This window comes from Triticum urartu, chromosome 4, assembly GCF_003073215.2.
Source record: "Triticum urartu cultivar G1812 chromosome 4, Tu2.1, whole genome shotgun sequence".
In the NCBI taxonomy this organism is placed as follows: Eukaryota; Viridiplantae; Streptophyta; class Magnoliopsida; order Poales; family Poaceae; genus Triticum; species Triticum urartu.
This window is the reverse complement of record NC_053025.1, coordinates 6,451,822-6,467,078: the sequence shown is the minus strand read 5'-3', so window position 1 is coordinate 6,467,078 and position 15,257 is coordinate 6,451,822.

Below are 15,257 nucleotides of genomic sequence, written 5' to 3'. Positions count from 1 at the left end.
TAGTAGAATGGGAAGGTTGAACGCGTGCTTCGCACTATTAACGACGGGGTGCGCTCGCTCCTATGCCATGCATCGATGCTGCCGCGATTCTGGGCTGAGGCTCTAAACACCTCCACCTACCTCATCAACCGCCGGTCGTGGCGCGCCTCGGCGCCTTGCACTCCGCATGAGCTTCTGCTCGGTGTCGTCCCGGACTATTCCCAGTTGCGCGTCTTTGGGTGCTTGTGCTATCCGAATATCTCTGCTACTACTCGCCACAAGCTTGACCCTCGATCCATCGCCTGCGTCTTCCTCGGATATCCTTTCGATCACCGTGGTTTTCGCTGCTTTGATCCGGTCTCGCGCCGCATACTGACTTCCCGCCATGTACACTTCCTTGAAACAGTATTTCCCTTCTCCACGACACCGCATGCTCCTTCGCCCATCGGCCTGCATCGCCCGCTTCGCCCCCTATCTTGCAGGTCCCGCCCGTGATCAGGAGCCGTGTTGTTCCCGCGCTTTTGCCTGCTTCAAACGCGGGCACTGGATCTTCATCGGACGCCTCGCCATCGCCTGCGCCAAGCGCGCCCTCGACGCATTCAAGATCCACTGTCGGATCTCCCACGACCGGCTCGTCTTCACCACCCGCTGCCCCACGTAGCCCTAGCCTCGCCGTGCGCTCCTCAATGGGCGGCTCGGCGTCATCTTTGTCAAGCACTCTTGCGTCCCCCTGCACTGGGTGCGCGGGCATCTACGTCAACAGCACCACACCGCCAGCGCCGCGCGCACCGCCCATCACGCCTTCGGCGCCCATGGTCACGCGGGCTCAACGCGGCATCTTCTGCCCCAACCTGCGCTACTACGACACGGCCACTGCCTCAACATCTGCCCCGCCCACTACTTCCTCGACGTCCTCGTCGGTTTCGCCGGTTCCCAGCTCCGTCCGCACTTCCGTCCGCGACCCGCACTGGCTCGTCGCCATACAAGATGAGTATGACGCACTCGTCCACAACCGTACATGGGAGCTGGTGCAGCGTCCCCCTGGTGCTAACTTGATCACTGGGAGTGCAACCTACACTCTAATAGGTAATGATAGGTCCTAATCCTACCCCAGTATGTGTAGATTGCGTTCATTTTCCCATGCTATGCTCCGGATCCGACGCAAAATTTCGGCAGCACCTCCCCATTATTCTCCTGATACACGTCTCTGCAATAAACAAAGAGGATGTTTACCGGGAGAACAACAGGGGAGGCACTGACGAAATTTATGCGTCGGATCCGGAGCAAAGCATATGGGAAAACGAACCCAATCTACACATACTCGGGTTGTCCATGGATAGCGTTGGACAATTCGAAAGAATCAAGGTTATAAATATGCAAATGCATGCATATTTATAACTATAATGCTTTCGAACGGGAGACACATATTGGTTACGCATACTGATGGTTCAAGACACATGTATAGCTAGCTATCAAGTTTCATCGGCATGTACACCGGAACAGAGGAAATAATTAATGGGGGAGGAGGACATGTCATTTGTGCTCACCCACGAACGAAGGGGCAGAGCTCGTCAAACGCACGGCGAGGTCGTCAAACACCAAACCTTGCAGCGATGAAACAACTGCACATTTAATTCTACCCGATCAACACAATTATATATGATGTTTTTCATAACAAAATTGAAAAATATATGACCTAACTCATAATTCACAAATATATGACCCCGTCGGCCTCTGTAAGGCCAAAGAGCACCTTTTCGGGAGGTGTCGGGGGTCGGGGTGTCGTGTCGGTGTCGGGGTGCCGTGTCGGGGTCGGGGTGTTGCTTCGGGGTCGGGGTGTGGTGTCGGGTCGGGGTGTCGGGGTCAGGGGGTCGGGGTGTTTCCTTCTATCCTTCTTCTTCTTTCTTTCTTTCTCTTCTTCTTCTTTCCTTTCTTCTTCTTCTTCTTCTTTCATCTTTTTTCTACTTCTTTTCGTTTCTTCTTTTCTTCTTCTTCTACTTCTTCTACTTCTTTTCTTCTTCTTCTTTTTTCATCTTTTTTCTACTTCTTTTCTTTTCTTCCTTTCTTCTTCTTCTACTTCTTTTCTTCTTCTTCTTTTTTCATCTTTTTACTACTTCTTTTCTTTTCTTCTTCTTCTATTTCTTCTACCTCTACTTCTTCTACTTCTTTTCTTCTTCTTCTTCTTCTTTTCTTCTACATATTCTTTTTTCTTCTACTTCTTTTCTTCTTCTTTTCTTCTTCTTTTTTCATCTTTTTTCATCTAAAACCCATGCACTAAATCTAACACTAACACATATGTAGCACTAAATCTAACACTAACAATTAAACAGCAAAAAAATTGAAAAAGAAAAAAGAAAGAAATAACTCACCCGGAGCAATGGGACGGTCGGGGCAGTGGGGCGGGTGGGCCGGCGAGTGGTGGCGCGCCGGGGCGGGGGGGGGGGCGGGGGGGCGGGGGGGGGGGGGGGGCGGGGGGGGGGGGGGGGGGGGGGGGGGGGGGGGGGGCGGGGGGGGGGGGGGGGGGGGGGGGGGGGGGGGGGGGGGGGGGGGGGGGGGGGGGGGGGGGGGGGGGGCGGGGGCGGGGGCGGGTGGCGGGGGCGGCGCCGGGCGGCGGTGGGTGGATCTGGTGGCGGGGCGTCGGGGAGGAGAGAGGGAGAGAAACAAAGAGAGTAACGGCCGGGGGATGGGGGCTCGATCGGCCGTTAGTTAGGTTAGGTTAGTTAGCCTTTGCCGTCCGCCAAGCCTTTGTCGTCTGCTTTTTTTATCTTTGCCGTCTGCTAGCATCCGGCAAAGAAGGGGGGCGTTAAGTTTTTCTAATCGGCTCGTTAGTGGGGGCCACCTCTCTCTTTGCCGTCAGCCAGCTGACGGTAAAGAAGTGATAGATGGCAAAGACCTTTGCCGTCTGCCAGTTGTTTGTCGTCTTCTTTTTGGTAGCTGATGGCAAAGACCTTCTTTGCCGTCTGCTAGCAGACAGCAAAGAACTGGCAGACGGCAAAATTCCTGATTCCAGTAGTATATGTAGACATGACCGAGACATGTCTCTGGTCAATAACCAATAGCAGAATCTAGATGTTCATATTGGCTCCCACATATTCTACGTACGAAGATCTTTATCGGTCAAACCACATAACGATATATGTTGTTCCCTTTGTCATCGGTATGTTATATGCCCGAGATTCGATCGTCGGTATCTCAATACCTAGTTCAATCTCGTTACCGGCAAGTCTCTTTACTCGTTCCGTAATGCATCATGCCGCAACTAACTCATTAGTCACATTGCTTGCAAGGCTTATATTGATGTGCATTACCGAGAGGGCCCAGAGATACCTCTCCGACAATCGGAGTGACAAATCCTAATCTCGATCTATGCCAACTCAACAAACACCATCGGAGACACCTGTAGAGCACCTTTATAATCACCCAGTTACGTTGTGACGTTTGGTAGCACACAAAGTGTTCCTCCAGTATTCGGGAGTTGCATGATCTCATAGTCATAGGAACATGTATAAGTTATGTAGAAAGCAATAGCAACAAACAAAACGATCATCGTACTAAGCTAATGGATGGGTCAAGTCAATCACATCATTCTCTAATGATGTGATCCCATTAATCAAATGACAACTCATGTCCATTGTTAGGAAACATAACCATCATTGATTCAACGAGCTAGTCAAGTAGAGGCATACTAGTGACATTCTATTTGTCTATGTATTCACACATGTAATAAGCTCCCGGTTAATACAATTCTAGCATGAATAATAAACATTTATCATGATACAAGGAAATATAAATAACAACTTTATTATTGCCTCTAGGGCATATTTCCTTCACCCCAGGTCTATCTTTATCATATATTAAAATCGTAAAAATACTTGCTGCAATTTTACTTTACTTATTTTATTTTGTATTTTTGTTCTATCTATTTATCTATCACTTACTATTTAATCTCGCACTTTATCGTCGAGGGAATGACAACCCTCGTTCGCGTTGGGTGTGTGAGGAGTGTTTGCTTGTGTGCAGGTGTTGTTCACAAGTTGTTTCTTGGTTCTCCTACTGGATTGATAACCTTGGTTTCAAAAACTAAAGGAAATACTTACCATTGATGTGCTGCATCATCCCTTCCTCTTCATGAAAAATACCAACGTGAGTACAAGCAATCAGGAAGAATTTCAGGCGCCGTTGCCGGGGAGACATCATCAATAATTATCAAGTACCTAAGCATAATCACTCATCTCCTTTCATTTACTTTATTTGCCATTTGTCTCGCGTTTTCAGATCCCCCATTTCTAAAATGTTTTTACAAAAATACAAAAATATATTTTTCGTTTATCTTTTCAACGTTTGCTTGTTTTATCGCTATGGCTAGTTCTTCCCTTGTTGCGTGCACCCCTGAAAATGAGTTCCTTAATTTTAAACAAAGGGGAGGAGAGAATTTAAAAGATGCTTGGTATAGGACTTGCAATTCTCATAATAGATCAATTTGTAAGCAATCCACTACTATTCTCCTTTGAAATTTTAATGTGCTTATTACTACTAGGTATACATTTGTGCTTGACACTATTAGCAGAGGGAATTTTTTGACGTGTCCCTCTATGGATGCTTTCAATACTATGGGAAACTTAGTGGGATCACCACCTATTACTATTAATGAAGAACCTTTGACTATGGAACATGTTATGCAAAGGCTAGAAGCTATTGAAAATAAAATACGTACTGTTGAGCACCTTGAGAATTTAGATAAAAAGATCCATAATAATATCACTCAATTTGGTTCTAGGGTAGGAATGACTTTAAAACCCTTGAAGGAAACGGAACCTGTGATTGATAAGAAATTAGAACAAAGTCCCGCTAGAATCGATAAGTTGGAAGAAATTGTTGAAAAGTTGGCTCGGACTTTTCCCCTACTAAAAAAATTGGTAGAACTTCTCCCAATAATAATTGCAAGTTCATGTACGTCCCCAAGGCTAGTGGTGCCACTTCTACCAAAAGAAGCGAGGATCTTAAATGATAAGTGTGCCCCCAAATTTTGTTGAGACTTTGAAGCAACGTATCCATGAAAAAGAAATTTATGATTTTGTGCCACGAAGTGTTATTATGAGAAACATGCATATTGAACCTCCTAAAATAGGTGGCTGTGTAATTGAGTAGTTAGTAATCAAAGATGACAATACTTGAAAACTACACATAATCCCTAGCTAGGGGCATAAAATATTAGAGCTTGTTGGGCCTTTCCTAGCTAGGGTATGCTTTACTCGGCTTAAGATTGATCCTCTGAGCGGCCTTGCCGAACGAAAGGTGCCACCAAGCCGGTACTTGGGCTGTGGGTGACGTGCTTGGCCCAACTCATAATAAAAAATTTTCCGCTCCCAGTTCCAGAGACATGGTTGTGACTCTGGCAGAAGAAATCCGTATCTGTACGAGAAGTAAATCCGTGCCTCTCGTCGTAGGAAAAGTTCCCCTTTTTATAAGAGGTATGACCATGCCTCTCACGTAACCAAATTCGTGCCTTCATGAAAAGTAAATCCGCGACTCTCACGAAAGGAAAAATAAATAAAACATGTTTTTCCTATTCAAGAGGCACGGTCTCGTAGAAGCAAATTCGTGCCTCTACGACAAGTAAATTCATGCCTCTCGTCATAGGAAAAAACATGTTTTTTTCGTATGACGAAAGGCAAGGCCGTGGAAGCAAATATGTGCCTGCACGACAAGTTAATTGGTGGCTCTCGCGGCAGGGGAAACGTGTTTTTTCGCATCAAAACTTTCTTTTTTGAAAATAATTTTTTCCAAAACCTAAGAAAAGTCGGTGAAGAACCTAAAAGCCAAAAAATAACCAAAAAGTGAACATAAAGGCGAAAACGCGTGCATAAAAATAAAAAATAAAAGAAATCCAAAGGAAACGCCCAGACTGCGACACGTGGCGACGTCTGAGAGCGCGTCAAGTGATGTGCTCTAAGCCCACCCTAAGTGACCCTTGGGGAGGCTTGTGAAGTTGCGCTTTTTGATTAGTTACTCTCTCGGTTGATGATCAGGCATCCAGAAGGATCGCGGTCCACGGAAGAGAACGGCGGTGGCTCCTTCTCCACTTCCGGCTCTGAACTCTTTTCTCTTTCTTTCAATTTGATTTTTAGCAGGCTTGTGCTTTCTTCTGTACCTTGAATCCGACACTAAATGTTCATTGAGTGAATCCTAGTGAGGTAGCTAACAGATTCTGTTATGATAGTATTGTGCCATTGGGTTTTCGCACCATGATGGATGTCATGATTGCGAGCGGTGCTTTGGACTCGATTCTTCCCTTTCCCGTCTCCTGAACTGACTTTCATCGGCTTTTGTAACGCCCAACATGTGGTACTAGTCCCAACAAAGACTTCACAGTCCTTGCTAAGGCTAGAAGCGCATATTGGTCACCCAACATATGACTTCATAACATACACACATTGTCATATACCGGTAAACAAGGTGGAGATCACAACAAATGCAACTAAGCATGAATAGAAGAGTTATAATACAAGTGAACAATAGGGCAAACATATGCCAATATCATAATTTATCACCATGAGGTCAACACGACCCAACATTACATCATTCAAGCAGCGGAAGAAACGCGGATCCGAGTACAGACAAGAAGCAAATGATGCCTCAGAGGTGAGATAAATAAAACGACGTCCACCCTGCAGTGTCTGACTGCCAATCGTGATCCACTACCATTGATCGTCGTTGAAGAACTCCACATAGAACATTCTGCGCTCTCACCTTAGAGGAAAGCTTTACCTGCACTTGGGGTTGTTGGCAAGGGTGAGTCTTTTGGACTTAGCAAGTCTCATTACCACGGGTACCAAGACCAACAATACTTATAGGTAGGGTATGGATAAGTGGTGAGGTTGCAGCAAGTCCTACGAGTACTACAATAAGATGAGATCAAACTAGTTGATAAAAAAGTGATCATGAACACCTGCCTGCGAGTTCATTCATCACCCTACTGTGTCCTCTTCCTTCTTGCATACCCACAAGAAGAGACAATCATGGTACGCACTGATATGTCTCCAAAGTATTTATTATTTTTTCTTGTTCCATGCTATGATATTATTATTCTTGGATGTTTTTAATATCATTTCATACATTTTTATATCATTTTTGGAGACTAACCTATTAACTTAGTGCTAATGTTAGTTCATGTTTTCTGCCATGTTTGCCTTTACCGAAAATCAATATCATATAAGATCAAATCGTCCTGAAACTTTTTGGAGATTTTTTTGGAGATAAGGATAAATGTCAACTTGGAGGCAAAGGAAGAAGCTTCTGGTGGGCCTTATATGCCACCAATGCGCGCCCCGGGGGGGTGGCGTGCCCCTATGCCATGTGGGCCCCCATTGGCTCATTTTTCCTACTTCCACCTCTATAAATTCAAAAAAAATCCAAAAAACCCTAGGGGAGCAGAAGAAACACTTTTTCCGCCGCCGCAAGTCTTTGTTCTTGCGAGATCCCATCTGGACGCCTTCTCCCGTACTCCGCCGGAGGTGGAACTCGTCACGGAGGGGCTCTACATCATCCTTGCCGCCTCTCCGATGATGCGTGATTAGTTCACCCTAGACCTACGGGTCCATAGGTAGTAGCTAGATGGCTCTCTCTCTCTCTCTATGTTTCTCAATACAATGGTATCCATGATCTTCGTGGAGACTCTTGAGCTCGGGTGGCGTTCAGGCAGCGGGGCGGCGGCGCTCGCCGCCGCGCTGTAGGGAGGCGCGGAGGAGGCAGCGCGTGCGGCAGCGCAGGACGGAGGGGACGGCGTGGCCATGGCCCTGGAGATGTGTGGTAGACCTCCCAGCCAGTGGTGCTAGCACACGGGCCTGATCTGGGGCGAACCTTGGGCTCGATCCGAGCCAGAAGGGGTTAGCCCGCTCGATCCGATCGCCGAAAGCCTGTCGGCGGTGTGGGGGCTGCTGGCTAGGCATGAATAAGTGTGGTTTGGCCTTGCTGTTTCTTCAAGCTCCATGTCCTCGATCACCTTGATGTGGACCTCCTCGATCAAGACGCCGACGAGTTCCGGTCTTCCTCTTAGTGATTCCGCTGATTGGCGCATGACGCCACTGGATATGTAGATCGGAATTGATCCTGTCGTGCTCTCCCTTATCTTCGGCCAGTGAGCCTTCGTGAGGGTGTTGCGCGAAGCTTCACTTTATTGACAGGGTCATGGGACATGTCTAAATATAGATTTCCATCGCACTGACAGAGGTGGAGAAAGTCATGGTGACCGCGATCGGAGGTTTGCAATGGTGTAGAGGTGCTTTGGTGCCAATGAAGAATGGCGGCACAGGTTCTTCCTTTGTGTCTAGTGTTGATGACTTGCTACAGCGATCTTGGCAAGAGGGGGTGGCAGCACAGGTGAACTGCATTTGTTGTGGTGCTCCTCGAGCACCGAGTCATGATTTTTCAGGGTGAAAGCCCAAGGTCTGGCCTTCATTGGTTGTGCCTGGCAATGGCCTTGCAGAAGGCATTGTTTTGTGAATCGGATTTTCTCCTGAGTGAAAACTCAAGATCTTCGATCGGACGACGAAAATGCTGGTGCATTTTTTCATTCTTTAAGGCATCATTTTTGGAGAATCCTTTTTGCAGTTCAGGTGTTGTCTTCGATGGTGGTTAGAGTGTTGCTCTTCTAAGTTTTTCACTGTGACAGGTCTTTTTTTATTTTTCTCTCTTTTTTATCTTTTTTCTTGGCTGTGTGCCTAATATCTTTGGATATCTTATTCGTATACAGTGCCCCTTAAAATGTTGCCCACGAGATTTGTATGTTAATATGTAAAGGCTGAAGGAGTGTTCTTACAGTGCACGCAGCAACAATAGACCAGCATCATGCTGATAGGTAAGAAGATCACCGAGCTGACACTAGTAGAAAAAGGGTCAAACGTGAAGCACATTAGTGCCGGTTTGTATTTGAGCCGGCACTAATGTATACATTAGTGCCGGTTCCAACGGCTAGCCGGGCCGCTTTCATTAGTATCGGTTCGTGGCGAACCTTTAGCACCGGTTCGTGCCACGAACCGGTACTAATGAGAGTGGTGGCAGGATGTTGTCAGACTGGGGGCCCTCCATCCCCTTTAGTACCGATTCTTGGCACGAACCGGTACTAAAGGTCGTCCTACATAAACCCTTCGTCCACCCGAGCTCGCTCTGTTCTTCCCCTTTCCCCTCTCCTCTCTGTTCTTCCCCTCTTCCTCTCGAGGTCATCACATATTTTGCCCAAAATTTGTCAAGATTTGAAGGCCCCCATCCATTCAAATGATCACAAAGGTTAGCAACTTTGTCCTTTCATCTCTCATTGCTAGATTAGCTCTTGCAATGCTTTATATAGTGATTAATTTGTGAGTTTAGTAATTTGGGAGGATATATATATATATGTATATGTGCTAGTATTTGATTTATATGCAATTTGAGGTCAAAAATAACACTTAGTTTGCATATGTAGGTGTGGTTTACTTAGTGCCTTCTAAATCTCCGTCGTAACCACCGTCGATCGCCCGCACCGTCCCGTAGCCGGCACCACCTTCTGGTGAGCCTCTTGTTCATGAAATTTTATATAAAAATTGATGTTTGTGTGATTTGGATATATAGTTACTCGTATAATTATCTTACCTGTACGTTGTTTGTTATACATATAGTGCCATGGTTTTGATATCCGTCCCCGTCGGCCCTCGTCCTTGTTATGATCCAGATGTGGTATATATATTCTCTTTTAAAACTAGTTGCATTTCGTGTTTATGACAAATTATGCCCATCAAGTTGACATAGAAATTTTTTCTAGGAGGTATGTGAACCGGAAATTCCAACCGACCCTATTGTCGAGAGGTTAAATTTAGTTGAAAGAGAAAACGAGTACTTGAAAGAAAAATTGAAAAGAATTGAGGGGGAGAAGATGGAATTGGAGTTGCATGTTGCCGATGTCGTCGATGATCACAAGATCAAGATGGAGAAAATGCGCTTGAAGATTAGAAAGATTAGAAAATATGCCATCGATAGTGAGACTTGGTATCATTATGCTGTTGGATCCATTGTTACCTTAGTTGCAATCTTGATCGTATTTGTTGTTGCATTTAAATGCTTTAGCTAGAGAGTTATTTGTTTGTTGCATTTAAGTGTTGTATGAACTTTATGTATGAACTTGTATTAATTTGGTCTATTCGGTGTTGTGTAATGAAGATGAGCCGGCAATGGATGTACGATGACCGATGCTCTCCCCAGTTCATTGAGGGCGTGCATACTTTTCTGCTTGCGGCTGAGGCAAACAATCGGGCGGATGGTTTTATTCCTTGTCCATGTGCTCGCTGTAAGAATGGTCACAATTACTCTACGTCAAGAACCATTCACGTCCACCTGTTTAAGTCCGGTTTCATGCCCCACTATAATGTTTGGACCAAGCACGGAGAAAGAGGGGTTATGATGGAAGAAAATGAAGAAGAAGAGGACGACGACAGCTATCCTGGCCATGGGTTCCCTGAATACGATGATACAACAATGGGGGAAGAAGCTGAGCCGGTAATGCGGGAAGAAGCTGAGCCGACAATGCGGGAAGAAGCTGAAGAAGAGGCATCAGATGAGCCCGTTGATGATCTAGGTCGGGCCATGGCCGATGCAAAGAGAAACGCGCAAGTGATTTGGAGAAGAAGAAGTTGCAGCGCATGTTAGAGGATCACAAAATATTGTTGTACCCGAATTGCGTAGGTGACAAGAAAAAGCTGGGCACCACATTGGAATTGCTGCAATGGAAGGCAGAGAATGATGTATCTGACAAGGGATTTGGAAAGTTGCTGGTAATGATAAAGGATATGCTTCCAAAGGACAACGAATTGCCTGAGAGTACGTACGAAGCAAAGAAGGTTGTCTGCCCTCTAGGGTTAGAGGTGCAGAAGATACATGCATACCCTAATGATTGCATCCTCTACCGCGGTGAGTACGAGGATTTGAACGCTTGCTCGGTATGTAGTGCATTGCGCTATAAGATCAGCCGCGATGACCCTGGTGATGTCGAGGGAGAGCGCCCCAGGAAGAAGATTCCTGCCAAGGTGATGTGGTATGCTCCTATAATACCACGGTTGAAACGTTTGTTCCAAAACAAAGAGCATGCCAAGGCGATGCGATGGCACAGAGAAGACCGTAAGAAAGACGGAAAGTTGAGAGTACCCGCTGACGGTTCGCAGTGGAGAAAAATCGAAAGAAAGTACGGGAAGGAGTTTGCAGATGACGCAAGGTGCGTATGGTTGGGTCTAAGCGCAGATGGCATTAATCCTTTTGGGGAGCAGAGCAGCAACCATAGCACCTGGCCTGTGACTCTATGTTTGTATAACCTTCCTCCTTGGTTGTGCATGAAGCGGAAGTTCATTATGATGCCATTGCTCATCCAAGGCCCTAAGCAACCCGGCAACGACATTGATGTGTACCTAAGGCCATTAGTTGAAGAACTCTTACAACTGTGGAATGGAACAGGTGTACGTGCGTGGGATGAGCACATGGGGGAAGAATTTGACCTAAAGGCGTTGCTGTTCGTGACCATCAATGATTGGCCTGCTCTCAGTAACCTTTTAGGATAGACAAACAAGGGATACCGCGCATGCACGCACTGTTTGGACGATACCGACAGTATATATTTGGCTAATTGTAAGAAGAATGTGTACCTGGGACATCGTCGATTTCTTCCGAGCAGGCATCCCGTAAGAAAGAAAGCCAAGCATTTCAAAGGTGAGGCGGATCACCGGACGAAGCCTCGCCACCATACTGGTGCTAATGTACATGATATGGTCAAGGATTTGAAGGTGGTCTTTGGAAAGGGTCCTGGTGGACAACCTGTTCCGAATGACGCTGACGGACGCGCACCCATGTGGAAGAAGAAATCTATATTTTGGGACATGCCCTATTGGAAAGACCTAGAGGTCCGCTCCGCAATCGACGTGATGAACGTGATGAAGAATCTTTGTGTGACCCTGCTTGGCTTCTTGGGCGTGTATGAGAAGACAAAAGATACACCTGAGGCACGAGAGGACCAGCAACGTATGCACGGAAAAGACGGCATACATCAGGGTCATGCAAGCTACGCTCTTACCAAAGAAGAGAAGGAAATCTTCTTTGAATGCCTGCTCAGTATTAAGGTACCGTCTGGCTTCTCGTCGAATATAAAGGGAATAATAAACATGGCAGAGAAAAAATTCCAGAACCTAAAGTCTCATGACTGCCACGTGATTATGACGCAACTGCTTCCGGTTGCATTGAGGGGGCTTCTACCGGAAAACGTTCGATTAGCCATTGTAAAGCTATGTGCATTTCTCAATGCAATCTCTCAGAAGGTAATCGATCCAGAAATCATACCAAGGTTAGAGAATGATTTGGTGCAATGTCTTGTCAGTTTCGAGTTGGTGTTCCCACCATCCTTCTTCAACATCATGACGCACGTCCTAGTTCACCTATGCGAAGAGATTAATGTTTTGGGTCCTGTATTTCTACACAATATGTTCTCTTTTGAGAGGTTCATGGGAGTCTTAAAGAAATATGTTCATAACCGTGCTAGGCCAGAAGGAAGCATCTCCAAGGGCCGTCAAAATGAGGAGGTCATTGAGTTTTGTATTGAATTTATTCCTGACCTTAAGCCGATTGGTGTTCCTGAATCGCGGCATAAGGGCAGACTGGATGGAAAAGGCACGCTAGGAGGGGAACAAATAATATGTATGGACGGACATTCTCTCACTGAAGCACACTACACAGTTCTACAGAATTCCGCCTTGGTGGCTCCGTATATGGATGAACACAAGAATTTGCTACGCTCCAAACACCCGGAGCGGTCTGATGACTAGATTACACGTGAACAAACCAGGAGTTTCGCCAGCTGGTTGCAGACACATACCATGCATGACACCTCTATTGAAGATGACCTGTACTTGCTGTCCCAGTTACCATCTTCAAATATAATGACTTTCAAAGGGTACGAGATAAATGGTAATACATTTTACACGATCGCCCAAGATAAGAAGAGCACCAACCAAAACAGTGGTGTCCGCTTTGATGCAGAAACCAAGACGGGAAAGGAAACATATTATGGTTATATACAGGACATATGGGAACTTGACTATCGACGTGGTTTGAAGGTCCCTTTGTTTCGGTGCAAATGGGTCAATATGACACGAGGCGGGGGAACGGAAGACCCGCAGTACGGAATAACAACAGTGGATCTCAACAATCTTGCGTATGTAGACGAACCATTCGTCCTAGCCAATGATGTGGCACAGGTTTTCTATGTGAAGGACATGTCTACCAAGTCAAGAAAAAGAAAAGATAAGTAAGCGAATGCATCGTACGATGAGCAAAAGCGGCACATAGTTCTTTCTGGGAAGAGAAACATCGTGGGAGTGGATGACAAGACAGACAAGTCAGAAGATTATGAAAAGTTTGATGAAATTGCTCCATTCACAGTGAATATTGACCCGAGCATCCCGTTAAATGATGAAGATTTTCCATGGTTACGGCGCAAAGGGACACACGCGGAGAAAAAGTTTCACACCAAAGATCTGGGATGTGATCGACTTCACTATCATCACTTTCTTCTGTGTTTCACACCCAAAAGGGAATCTCTGTAATAGTTAGGGTAGTTAATTATGTGTTTTGGCATTTGAAACGCGAAAATTTTTATGTGCAAACAAATTCTTTCATGCCTTTACTGATTTTTAAAGTGAAGTTATTCACAAACTAGTGATTCACACTAATTTCAAATAATTCAAAATTTAAACTATTCAAATTTGAAAACTACGGGCACTAACAGAAAGTTTGTAATTTTTTGTACCTAAAGCAAAAATATTCACAAAGAAACTCTAAATACACAAAAAAAACAACTCAAAAATAAATAAAGCAAAAAAATAAAAAAAAAGCCCGCCTACTAGGCCAAAGCGGCCGGCATATGACTAGAAACCCAACCTGTTGTTGGGCCAGGATGCAGGCCCGCAAAGGCCCAGTAGGCCAACAGGGCAGCACAGAACATGTAGGCCCAGTAGGCCTGCTTTGGACAGGAGCTCGAGAGAGCTACCGCACGGGGGTTTATAAACCAGTGCGGTCGCCCCTCGGCTAGCGAGGTGGGACTAAACTTGCCGCACCGCACCTGCACCAGCGCACCCCCTTTAGTACCGGGTCGTGGCACCAACCGGTACTAAAGGGGGGCCTTTAGTACCGGTTGGAGCCACCACCCGATACTAAAGGGGGTCGCTTCCCGCTGCTTGGCTTGGCCAAAACAGGCCTTTAGTACCGGTTGGTGGCTCCAACCGGTACTAAAGGCCCCTCCTATATAAACAACACTTACGAAAATTTTAGTTTCTCAGCTGCTTCTTCTCCTCTGCACCGTCGCCTGCCGCGCCCCCCGTACATCTCCATCCCTCGCCGCCGCCCCCGTCGCCGCCCAGTCCCCGTCGTCGCCGCCCCGTCGTCCCCGTCCCCGTCGTCCCCGTCGTCACCGCCGCCCCGTCCCGGCCTGTCCCGCGTCGTCCCCGTCCCCGTCGTCGCCGCCCCGTACGTCCCCCTCGTCGTCGCCGCCCCGGCCCATACGTCCCCGTCCCTGTCATCACCGCCCCGTCCCTGTCCCCGTCGTCGTCATCCCCGTCGTCGCCGCGCCCATCGCCGTCCCCGTCGCCGCCCCCCGTCGCCTCTCGCCTCGCCGGTGAGCGCGCACACACACACACATACATTTTTTGTTTTTTAGTTATACAAATAGTTAGAAATTTTTCTGTTTTTTAGAAATTGTTAGAAATTTTTCTGTTTTTCAGAAATAGTTAGAAATGTTAGAATTGTTAGAATAGTTAGAAATGTTAGAATTGTTAGAATAGTTAGAAATGTTAGAATTGTTAGAAATTTTTCTGTTTTTTAGTTATAGAAATAGTTATAAAAAATTTAGAATTGTTAGAAATTTTTCTGTTTTTTAGAAATTGTTAGAAATTTTTCTGTTTTCTAGAAATAGTTAGAAATGTTAGAATTGTTAGAATAGTTAGAAATGTTAGAATTGTTAGAAATTTTTCTGTTTTTTAGTTATAGAAATAGTTATAAAAAATTTAGAATTGTTAGAAATTTTTCTGTTTTTTAGAAATTGTTAGAAATTTTTCTGTTTTCTAGAAATAGTTAGAAATGTTAGAATTGTTAGAATAGTTAGAAATGTTAGAATTGTTAGAAATTTTTCTGTTTTTTAGTTATAGAAATAGTTATAAAAAAGTTAGAATTGTTAGAAATTTTTCTGTTTTTTAGTTATAGAAATAGTTATAAAA